The sequence below is a fragment of the Anguilla rostrata genome, chromosome 1, assembly GCF_018555375.3.
Source record: "Anguilla rostrata isolate EN2019 chromosome 1, ASM1855537v3, whole genome shotgun sequence".
NCBI classification, from domain to species: domain Eukaryota; kingdom Metazoa; phylum Chordata; class Actinopteri; order Anguilliformes; family Anguillidae; genus Anguilla; species Anguilla rostrata.
Genome location: NC_057933.1, coordinates 24,029,787 through 24,042,571, shown reverse-complemented (window position 1 = coordinate 24,042,571; position 12,785 = coordinate 24,029,787). Strand labels below are relative to the sequence as shown.

The 12,785-nt window shown below is 38.7% G+C and overlaps 1 protein-coding gene across 1 annotated transcript in view; it reads right to left on the bottom strand.

The window, feature by feature from the left end:
- The window catches only part of plcb4a (phospholipase C, beta 4a), a 46,840-nt gene extending 34,635 nt beyond the window's left edge, over positions 1-12,205 (bottom strand). Inside the window, exon 1 of the mRNA XM_064331005.1 lies at positions 11,983-12,205. The gene's annotated coding sequence lies outside the window, so the exon portion shown is untranslated. The remainder of the gene's footprint in view (positions 1-11,982) is intronic.
- Positions 12,206-12,785: the final 580 nt, after the last annotated feature.

Here is a 12,785-nt window from a genome sequence, read left to right as displayed (position 1 = left end):
TACTGATTGTCATACAAAAAGTACCTGGGGAGAAACCAGTTCCTTGCTTTAGTCACGTGACACATTCTAAAATCCGGACAGCACCGTTGGGCCGCAGTTCATATTACGGTCCTGTCACGGGTCAATGCTTTATTGAATGAATAAATAATTCATAGTCTCACAATCACAACTTCCCTTCTCCATCTTAAACCACCCTGGGGAAGGGAATTATTCACAATAATCGCCATTGCCGCAAGTTGCCCTAAATGTAGGCCATAGCGACAGTGCATGCACACAGGACTATAATGAAGTGCCCACAGGATTCAGCAATAGCGACTCTCTCTGAGTGTGTGCCGAGTGGTAGGCTATGTGCAGCAAAACCAACTATGGTTAAACCCAGAGAAGATATCCATTATAATCAACATCCAAGGTTTTCAATTTAGCAGGAGCATACTTTTCCACATTATATGAGCACTTGTGGGCAAGACAGGACAGGCAGAAAGACAAGGAAAGACAAGCAGGCAATGGGGGAAAAATCCACAACATAAAGGGGCACTTATCCTGCTCCTGGCTGCATTATGCAGGTTTGGGCTTCAATAATTGGTTGGGAGACCTGGAAAAACAAGGCTTGCTGGTATTCCCTCTGTACTGAATAAATATCAATACTCAGCATGTAGTAGTGGGTATTTGGCACTGAAGGACAGTGCAACTTCCAGATACAAACATTAGTGGTTTCCCAGTGGCAATGTAATCAATCCAGTTCTCAAACACTGTCCACCTGATCAGTTGCTTAATTAGCAATTCCCGCCAACTCCCTCTTCACCTAACTTGATGTTTGGCAACCAATCTGGCACTAAATGGCAGCCCAGTGAGATCATATTTTGCTACATAAAGCAAACATACAATAGTCATAATGATGCAAGCAGGGTGATAATGCTCAGTGACGAAACAGGAGCCCCTGCTCACGCTCTTTTTGAAGGAAACAAGCTGGGCTGTCTATCAGATCACAGTAGTCAGCGCAATCTCACTGAGAGCCACCCACCATCACAGAATGTCTGTTTCTATACAGAAAGGCCAATAAGAGGGCTTCGCAAAGGCGTGTGTCCTTTTGTTCTCAGAGCACTGATGCACCCTCATGATCAGACAGCTTCAGTATGCCCCCACCTCACCGTTCAACAGCAACTCTTCCGATTGGGTGCTTTCAGTCAGCCAGCGGTAGCCGCGGCAGTCCTGCAGCCTGGCAGCAGAGTATCTGTGCAGCTCAGATGGTGGACTACAGTCGAACCAGGGGCAATGGCTGGCTGCGTGCTTTCCTGGGGACACACTGAACTGGAGAGGATTCAAATTAGGAAGACAACTGCCAGTTCTCTAAATATAATTATTGATTCATTAGGTAATTAAGAAATTCTGTGGTGCAAATGATTTTATATAAAATGTTAATTGTTCAGCAAACATGTATTATGTATTATGCATCTACCTTGCATCATTAATATTTGAGAAAGTGTGGCTATTTCATTATCAGTGTGCTCAAGGTAAAGCCTGTAAAGTTCACCATCAGACTTCAATCTAGGCTGCGGCTTTAGCCAAAGTACAGGGCAGTTGTCTTCTTCTTTTAAATGTGCAAAATAGCATACAATATGTAAAAAAATAAATCACAGCCATATCATGTACCATGGTGTCAAACTTCAGTCCTGTCTGGCAGTTTTCAGTTTGTTTCAGCACGTCTTAAGAGACACATTCAAGTCAAGGATCGGCAAATGATTCCACGCACCTTATTTCAGGCCTAAACTGGACTCTGATTGATAGGAAACTGCAAAAACCTGTAATGTGGCCCTCCGGGACTACAGCGCGACACTGGAGTCATGCACACTGTTAGAAGCAGTAGTAGGGGAGACGCCAGTCACTTCCTTTTGTCATGTGACACATTCTAAAATCAAGCTCTGCTCATCCTGGTAATAAAAACCACAAACAGCCTCAATGTGTGCATGAATGGATCCTATGCATCTACGGGGTATAGTGCTTGGGTCTGACAATGCTCTCATTGTTTCCCTTACTTCAGAGCTACAGAATGACTAGTGGATGCACAGCAATATGGCTGATGTGATTTGCGTTCATTTCTTCACTTGTTAAGAAATGGTCAACTGGTTAATTTACTGATTTGTGATTGCTGAAGATGCTTATCCTTGAAACCAACAAATTGCCTGCAATTGATTGAGAAGGTTTTCATAAAATACACAATGAGGAAGACTGAGCACCAGAGTGCATTCATGCATTATTTAAATGAGTTTATTCCTGCTGAGAGGGCTGTCTTTTTCCATGTTTTTCTCATATCTCATAAATGATGAACTGATTATGCCAAAACAAGCACTGTATGAATTATGCATCTGGGACCTATTATACCTGAATAATAGCTATACTGTACATATAGCCTACTGTACGCAAGTTAAACTGACAGATAGCTCCATAGCAACTGTCACTACTGTAGCGGCACTGTCAACAAAGAATGGGATATCCTGCAGCCAGAATTTTACCACCGCTTATCCTGCTCCGGGCTCCATTAAGCAGGGTTGGGCTTCAATACTTGGGTGGGAGACCTGGAAAAACTAGGCTTGCTGGTGGTCTCTCAGTATGTAGCAGTGGGGACTCTGCACTGGAGGAGAGTGCAACTTTTAGATACAAACATTAGCGATTTCCCAGTGGCAATATAATCAACCCAGCTCTCTCACACTGTCCATCTGATCATCTCTCTTCAAGAGGATGTTTATTAACAGGGTGTGACCACAACACTCACACTCCCGCAGAGAATAAACAAAGCCTCACTTTTACAGTAGAGCACGCTGCACATTTCAGCACTGTACTGTATTTCACATCTGACTTCTCTGTGACCAAAACTACCTTCGCATTTCATAAAAAATGCCGCTTTTTATGAAATCCGGAACTTTTATGAGGCACTTTCATCATCTCCTGCGCTGCGCAGATTGGATGAGAAACACTTCATTTATGTGAACAGTCTGCGGTTGATTCATTTTTCCATTTCCAGCCAAACCGGGGTTCTGTCTGAAAGTCGTATGAATCAGGAAGTCAATTAAATTCTGCAAAGGAAATAAGCTGCAGGAAACAGTGCTACAGTACAGCAAAGGGATGTTGGAAGAGCTCATAACGTGAAAAAACAAATAAATTATTTACAGTGCAAATTAATGTAAAATATTCATGCCATATTCATGGTGCAGTCCATCGCCCAGACACCTCTACTGCACAGACCACTAGCAAATAGGTAGCTTGAATTCACCATTAGACCTTAATAATAATAATTTTAATATCCGTGTGCACTAGGACTGATTAGCCCTGTGCACACTAACCAGGTTCAATCATGGTCTGAATGACCTCAAAGTTCGTTAAGCTCCAGCCAATAAAATCAATAAGCAATCAAAGTTCATCATACATTAACCAGTAGAATCAATAAGCAATCAAAGTACATCAACCAATTAAATCAGTAGGCAGTCAAACTTGTCTATAAATCATCCAATACAATCACTAAGTAACAATAAACCTCTGGTCACCAATTAGCAGATTTTTAAAGAGGCAATTACATTAAAAATATGTTTTAATAGCATGCTTACTGTCCAAAAACATACAAACGTACATCCGATGGCTCAAATTCTGTGCCACTGATTGAATTTGCTGCGCTAATGTTTCAGCACAAGGATGCTATAGATGGGTACCCGACAGATTTGTAGTGTAAGGGCTAAAAATAAAATAAGCCATTCTTTAATCTCATACACAGACATGTTAAATTTCAGGGTATGAAAATTTTTGCCAGTTTCTCTCCGTTTGACCTGAAGAGAAAATCTTTTCACTGGCAGAGCCCACATTTTAATTAGAATCCCCGCGCTTTAATCATGCACAGATCCTCTCTGACAGACCGAGATACACAAAAGAGCACAGAACAATTTCTGTAGGAGAAGATTATAATCAGTGACCTGTCACTTCCACTCCTTTCGACTGTGAATCACATTAATACTGTTCACCTTAATCCCAGAGAGGACAGATTATCACAGCTCTCTCACTGTCAGGCTTTGCCATCACGTGGCCACTTCTGATTGAGCTTTCATATGCCACATGTCATGTGATCTGTAGTTTATTTATATATGTAGTTCTTAAAATATAATACTTTTTAATAATAATAAAAAAATGCAGTAGTGGTGCAGTGACAATCCTTAATGAAGAGATACAGCATATAGAGGTAGTTCAGGAATTCACTATTTCCCACTGAAACAGTTATCCCATCTAACATGATCTTTGGGCTCAGTTTCAGAATACTTAGGGCTTTGCGCAGTTGCGCCATGGAAATCCTGTCTGGTGAGTACATTACTGTAGAGGGCAAGGAAAAGGAACAGGGGCAGGGACAGGGACAAGGACACTATCATAAAGATCTTTTTGGTGACGTTGCTGATTACAAACTGTCACAGAACCACAAGATATTGCTTGCTGTCCTGTAAGCTGCCCCAATCAATCATTTTGCATAGTGGCAATACATTCACAAGGTCATACTGAAGCTTATTTCAGGCGTTCAGAGAACATTTACTGTACAAAGGAGAATTGTAGGAGTTTAATCCATAATTGAGTAGACACCTGGATAGTGAAATATTGTCAAATGTAAAGTTCCTCATTTTGTAAATAAAAACCTAAGACAGGATTGTTCATTTCATGAGAGAGACTAAATTTGAATTGTCACATTTTAATTAGGCTTGGTGTTGTAAAAAGGCCAAACTGGATGCTTAGACATACTAAAATATCAAACAAGATTTATGGAATGTTAGGCCTATACAATCCCACTGTTAGACCACAAAGATCCATGTCCAGTTATGGGTATCACAACATAAGATAAGACTTTTTTCCAAGAATAAAAAATCTTTGCATGTACACAAAATAAGGAAGAAATTATTTCACAGATGTCTATTTTTATAAATTTAAGAAGTACATATAACAACAAGAAAGTACAGAATAGTTCAACTTTGTCCATCAGTTCAAAATCCTATATCCTCTGGTGTGATACAATATTGTTATTAAAGAACAAGTGTTTACTTGAACAACCTTTTTGATTTGAAGGATCCAATTTTACCAGGAAGTACAGATGACATTTAAAGGGCACAAGCATCACCATTGGAGAGGGTTATTTTTTAATCCATTGGGGTGATGCCAAAAAAAGTAGACATAAAAAATTATACATTATAAATATAATATCACGTATGTGAATATTCCCATCAAAGACCTAAGCAAAGGCTTAGTAATTACAACAAGGCCTAAAAATGATGGTGTAACAAAAATCATGTCACAGCAGTGGACTGACATGTCACTCTAGTGGACAGTCTCAACTAGCCTAATTTAAGTAGTTATTATGAGAATTATTCACACTACATCAGTATTATTTCAATGTTTTTGTCAAATAAAACTGGGGTTTTTTGTTATTACATTTTTATACAGTTTTTATATGTGCTATGTGCATTGCTATGTAAATTGTAAGAAAAAAAAACACTAATTACATTATTTTTTTATGTATGATGCAGGCATGATGATATTTCGCTTGTTTTGTCAATTTCAGGATTAGTCGGATAGAATAATGAGTGCAGTGAGGACAAGAAGATACAGGGAGAGACCAAATGTAGATCCAAACTAGAGAGAGGCAGTGCCAAGGCCAGACATACACCACAGGGCATTTTAAGTCTTAACATCACAGGACATCTCACATTTACCGACCACAATTTTTGTCTTGCTGTCTTAACTGCGCACACACTATACGACGTGAGGCCACACATTATAGAACAACGATAAGGGTTTCCACGAATTGGAAGCCAACAAGAAGAGAGGGTCACCATGGCTAAAGAGCAACTGGCAGCAGTTTTTGTCAGCGTCTTTACATGCACAGAGAATCACATTAAAAAGAAGAAAAAATCCATGTAGGGGCTGACGTGGCCAACACATACTCTCTGTACTGCAAAGAGAGTTGGAGGTCAGAACAAAAATATTGATAATAATCGGGGGATTAGATTTTTCATTTTATAGCTATAACTATTCTTCTTTTAGATTGTATAGCTACAGTATACATGTACAATACGTTACGTTATCATGATGTATGATTGTGGATTTATTACAAATAAAATCTGTTATTAACATTTGCAGTCGCATCATTTCTTTTTGCACCAGATGAGCAGTAATCTCATTGGCCAAAGTGACAAATCGCCTCGTTGTACCTGTCGCACTACAAGGAAAACGACAAAAATATTAAACATGAATAAAAATGGCCGGCACATCCCAGACCAGATCAAGAGAACAGGTATAGCAATTAATGGTAGTGTGCGGACCCTCTCACGCTATGCAAGTAAGTTAAGACTCTTTAGAATCCAACTATATGACTTAAATGAAAAACAATGAAAAAAAAAACAAGAACTGCTCCATATGTCAACTACCTATCTACAGAACACTGCCAAATCATTGCTCCAGGGCTCATACAGCCTATATTAATATTTTGAGCCTTGACTCATGGAGCGCATTATGTTTTCAGTACTTAACTTGCACATCCATACTTGACTGCAAGCCAGTGCTTTAGCCTTAAGATCTTAACCCTCCCCGACAGGTTTTGTCTGTTGACTTGGCTTTCTTTTCCTGCAAGGCTGCTGCTACAACACACCGAGGTTGACCTGCCTATGAAACATGTCAATTCACATCACAGTATTCGTTATCCGTTATAAACCGATATATCAACATGCCTGTGTTGAAATGTGTTTCATTTTTCCAGAACCTGAAAGGTGAGAAGTATTTCTTGTGTTTTGTTTGCCATATATTGCAACTTATGTGTCTTATCAAAAGTGATGTTTGCCCCAATTAGGCCTATATTTGAAGTTCTGCTTAAAAATGTCTGGAGTGCAGCTGTATTTGTGTACACAAAGCTCATTTGTGTTCTTGATTACCTAGATGAGCACCTTATTGTGAACTGAAAAAAGCTAATAATATCAATGTTATACTTTTCATGCTACATGTATAGTGTGGTCATCAAAAGTGATGCCATACTATCTTCCCAGCTAAAGGAAACCTCCCCATATCTCATCATATCCTATTATTCAACTTGTGCTTGAACAGACAAGAGGTTGGTGGTATTTTGTTTAAAGATGTGTCACTCCATTGCATAATATTATAACAAGAAACTAAGGTATCGTGATAAATGTGTTTAGAAAAGATAAAGGTATTATTTGCTTAAAAACAAAGGCCTACTTACAGTTTTGCACATTAACTGACATTATCATTTATCTTTTAATCTACAGTGGCCCAATAATGGCAAAGTTTGATCATTTTCCTCTGGTTTATTTGTTCTCTAAAAAGGCTTTTATGTTTAATTTTCATAAGCTCATTTATATCTAGTGATTTGTTCTGCATCCTGCAATTATAAGATACATATTTTAAAGTAAGTAAACGCATTACTAACAAAATCTAATCCAGTAGCAAACAAAATGTGTTCCTAGCTCATGTTTCACTGTTTCCCATTTTCTTTATTGCCACAAATTGAGTTAGTCTATACAGCCCAAGTGTACTTCCATTTCTGTCATTAGATTTCTGACCACGGCTGCAAGGCTGTCTGCACATTAACCCTGCAAACATTTATTTTTCTCTTACTCACACACTACATCTGTGTTTATTTGCTTCAAAGTGCTAATCGTTCGACCAAGTGGTGTGTAAATGAGATGCATCATCCCAGTCGTTATCATATAATAGTCACTCTTCTGCCATAATATTCCAGCGAGTCCTGGGCAACCCTGCTCCAGTTCCACAAAGGTCCAGGAAACCAAAATCTGCGAAATCTTTGCTGATGTGTTGCTTTAATATTTTGCATTCACAAATGGCCAAGAAATATTTTAAAGGGTACCGAATATTACAAAAAATGAAATACACCAGCCAAATGAAAGAAGTTGTCCTAGTTCATGATTCATGTAAAAAAACTGTAATTTTATTGAAACAGTCAATAAATAAGCCCCAAAAGATCAAATCACTTACTCTTTTTGCCCCACCTCTCTTTTTCAGCAATCTTCAGAATGATCACCTATTTTGAGACATTATATAGAGAGGAGGTCAGATACTGCCAAATTAGCTATGGCTAGCCCTTGTCCATTAAAGAATTAGCCTATATTGCTACAAATTGATGCACATAAGAAAGTTATTGTGACAATACTGATGGAAAACAAGTTAAATCGACATATGATGCTAGACTAATTCGCTCACTAGATGTGGATTACAGTAGATCTTAATTCGATTTAGTGTAATGGAAAATGCTGTAGTGACATAAGAGCAGATGTTGTAGCTTGTAGTTGTCATTCCGGAGTCTGTTGGACAATGACAAATAGTCTCCTATACAACCAGTTAGCTGGCCTACTGCTTCGCGGATGAGATGTTGTTGCTCCCACATGTTCCTACTTCACGATAACAGCACTTACAGTTGACCGGGGCAGCTCTAGCAGGGCAGACATTTGACAAACTGACTTGTTGGAGAAGTGTCATCCTATGACAGTGCCACATTGAAAGTCAATAAGCTATGGAGATTGCATGGCTGTATGCATGATTTTATGCACCTGTTAGCACTGGGTATGGCTGAAGTAACCAACCCCACTAATTAGAAGGGGTGTCCACATACTTTTGGGTATTTGGTATATAGTGTGGTCAAGTATTGTTCAAGCTACATCACACAAATCACGTTATAAATGCCTAACATGCCCCCCCCCCCCCATATTGTCTAATATTCTATCATATTGGATGCACAGGGACACACACAATTGGTCTTCTCGTATGTATCTGGGTAAGCTAAAAAGTGAATAGCTAAAAAGCGAATTTTCCTACACCTCAGACTCATAGCTGAATGGCTGTGTTGCGGTATCAGGATCAGCGAGTAAGTCTTCTACAGACTCTTGAAGTCACTGACGATGTCCTTTAATTCAGAATCAAATATTTCAATGCTGTCCATTTCTCTAATCTTTACAACCAAATGCTGTCCAATTTTGTCATCTTTTCAACATACAGGCATAATAGGAGAGCTGTTTGTGTTCCCCTTATGACGTCATGCGTCACAGAAGTAATATTCCAGGGTGACTACGAGTGTTTCCGTCAGCAGTGATCAATTTGCCAAATTTTAAGCCAAACAATTTCAGGTTAATTTAATGAAAAACCTCTAGACTCTAGGCTTACCTTCTAAAATGGTTCTTGCAACAACAACAAAAAAATGAATGTAGACAAACTTGTGCCAAGATTGTCTTCCTTTCCCCCTTGACTAAATGCCAGGTTTTCAGTGGGAGGGGTTAGTTGGGTACAATGTACATAACTAAAAAAAAAAAAAAACACTAATACTGGAGACATCCTTCATACTTGTAATATGTAGCCTAAATGATGCTCTTGCCACTTTTGTGTGGGCAAACTTTGAGCATTTAGAAAAGTGCTATATAAATGTAATTATTAATAATAATAATAATAATAAACTAAGCTGGACATGCCTAAGCATTGCACCTCCTCTGGATTAAAAAAAACCAATACACTTTTTCTTTTCCAAGAAATGAAGTGACCCATGAGAAATGTGTTTAATTTCTGGAAGCCCGCAGGCACTGAAAAATTGCAATAACCCCAACAGTCAATACTTGTAGGGCCCATTTTAACTAGAAGGAATTCACCTTCTACAAAAACAATGTGGCTTTTCTAAAAAGCTGGCACTGGTGCATGAGACAGTGCCTTCCCTCCCTTCACCTCCCTCCCAACTGTTGCTGCTAGTGACAAGCTGTTGCAGTAGGCCTACCTTTACCTAGGAATAATTTAATTTATAGCTTTTAAGCTTAGATATGTGGAATCGAAGCCTTACTTTATTCTAGTGTTTTGTCAGGAGTTTGAAACTGCTGTCAAGTCTAATGGTAGCGTACAGTAGCTCAGTTAATGTTATTACACGCTGAATGATCTGTAGGTTTAACTAGCCTATACGATGGTAAAGCCTAGTTTATTTTGTTTTCTTCCTTGTTGTCCGGTAGTCTAATGTAACTGCACAAAACAACCTAACCAAGTGATGAGGAATGGTTTACATATGATGTGAGTAATGGATATGAAAATTAATGAGCGCAGGATACACGCCCACCCTGTCCGTATCTGTTGAACATGTCACAATAATCTAATAGTCTTTATTACAATTTAATGGTAATAACTGGGTTAAAAACTTTAAAGAAATATTAAGAAGACAATCAATAGTCACTTTCAGGGAATATAACCAACGTTTGAATCCAGTTTCCTGGACCTTTAAGGACACTATAACTAGACCCTTACCAGCCATTCGTTGACCCATCTAGGTAGCTCTTATCTGAATGGCAGGTTTCCTGAGAAAAATTTTAGGTTTCCTGAAGAAAAACAAACAAACTTTTTTTAGTTTTTAAGTAATAATTCCTGTTGAATCTGTAAATGCCTTTAAAACAGGGTTTTGAATCTTTACATCTGTTATGGTGCAAGTGTATAGATTAACTATGTGGAATCAGGCATGGCTTTGTTTTACAAGGAATGTCACAAAAATAAGGTTAGAAAGGTTAGAAGCAAATACTACTGCAGGCTAATATATTTATTAATAATATATACAATTACCTAAATCAATTTTATTGTTAAAAAAGTATTATTAATACTTTTATTAATTTAACAACATTAACACAAAGAGACACAAGAAATCTAAGGTCTATTTGATGTTGTATACCTGGAATATTTATTATACCAGCAATGCAAAATCAGCATATCGGTAGCATTTTCTAAAAAGCACTCTTAGCAGGTACTATCTATTTTATAGTTTTAATATTCACACAGATAATTTATTTTATTTAAAAAATATATCTTAATATTTTTCACGTTGTTATGAAAATACAAAACTTGGCTGTCAGTATGTTTGTTCGTTTTTTTCAGTGCACGTTTATTAAGACAAAAAGCTGGAGTCAGAGCTGCTCTGAGTGCTGTTTTATCAGTAATGAAAACGGGACGTGATAGAGGGCATCTGAGAGTACCACGCGCGCTACATGAAGAGCTGCCTGCCTTAGGGGACAGAAAACTACGTTGTCATTGCACAAATAACCACATATACGAAGACAGTTAATGATAAAAGTCACTGCATAAAGCAAAATGGGAGTATAGCCCTAAAATCGGCTTGGGAATTTTTAAATGCATTCAGCTAGCGCAAGGTTATAAATAACAGCCACATTTCCCTGGCAATCATTAGCCTATAGCTAGTTCGCTAACCAATACAGTAAATCATTTTTTGCAAACCTGAGCCTAACAAGACCTGGTGAACTGGAGGAAAAGCCTCTGCCAATGAAAAAAAATTATAATAGAAAAAAGAAATTTGTTGAGACGTGTAAGCTAACCATTAGCCATAGCCTTTGACATACAGAAAACTACTTTACCTTGCTAGCTAGCCTTAGACAGACATGCTTTTTGTGACTGGTTGATGGTGATACTAGAAGTGCTCACCTCGAAAGAAACCTGAAGCTAGCTACATGCCATAACTTGGGTTACTGCAATACATCGCACAAACGTTCAAACACAAGCCTGCCCCTAAGATAAGTAATATTGTCGAAAAAGAGGTTCTGCTTTAGCTGTCCTATCGCCATACGACCAGGACCATGTGTAGCAACCTTTGCAAATGTGGATAGTAATCCTTAGCTATTTCAGTCACGTATGCTTAATTGCAATTTAACATGCTTGAAGCTATAAGGCCATTTCCCCTGTCCACAAGTAATCATCCTCTCAGGTCTGAGAAGTGTCCCAGCATCGAGTATATAGGACTGCGGCTGCAGACAGTATAGGCTACAAGCAAGCGAATAATATAACAGTATAGATTTGCTTACATCCGCAGCGATACGCCTGCGTTTTAATACCGGTGCGAACACAGCAAGCTTCTGTGTGGATACTCTCCAGTGGCCGGCTGCGTTGTTCCCGGTGACCTCCGCTTACCCGTTCAAGTGCCCTTCCACCAGTGAATGACTGGACCCGTCCTGGCAGCGTGGATGAATGACAGCTTGAGCTTGTTCTGAGAACGGAGTACTAGGGATCCTCTGTTCTTGCGGATAAAACAAGGAAGCGCGCACACTGCTGTCAATCAGCAAGTATAGTGTGTTGCGCGCAATAGGCTGCGGGCGGCAATGATCAGAATAGGGCTTGTAACATATTAACGATGCAGTGGCTTGAGTTGGTGCAGGACAGCCAAACTACATGCGTGACGGATAGTCGTAGTTACCTCATAACCACGCCTGTGGGTTTAAATTTACTTTACAAAACTTGAAATAGTACTTCAATACAAGCGCCATTTTCATTTATTAGGTCGTAAAAATACCCGTTAATTTTCATATGATCACACAAATTGCAGTAGCTATGTGCATTAGTGTAGTAAATTTCAAAGCAAGCTTCCTTCTTTATTTCTGCCAGTGGGCCCTTAGAATATGTTGCAATTGTTATAGTGCATTGTCATTTGTAACCCACTTGTGAATAGAATTGTTTGTGTTTTTGGAGAAATGTACATCCTAGATAGTGTGTCATATTGAGAATATGTGATTTTTTAAAACAAGTATAATAATCTGTAGGAACTCTGGGGTTTCCCTGGGAGTGAGTAGTGGAGGGTTATTGATCGTTTTTCACAATTGGCAAGATTCCACCAATAAGCAGATGATTGCATTGACTAAACAATGTCAAAGTGGCATTGTTGTACACTCTTCTTTTTTTTTTTACAATTCATAATAAACTATTGTCTCTTCAACCCC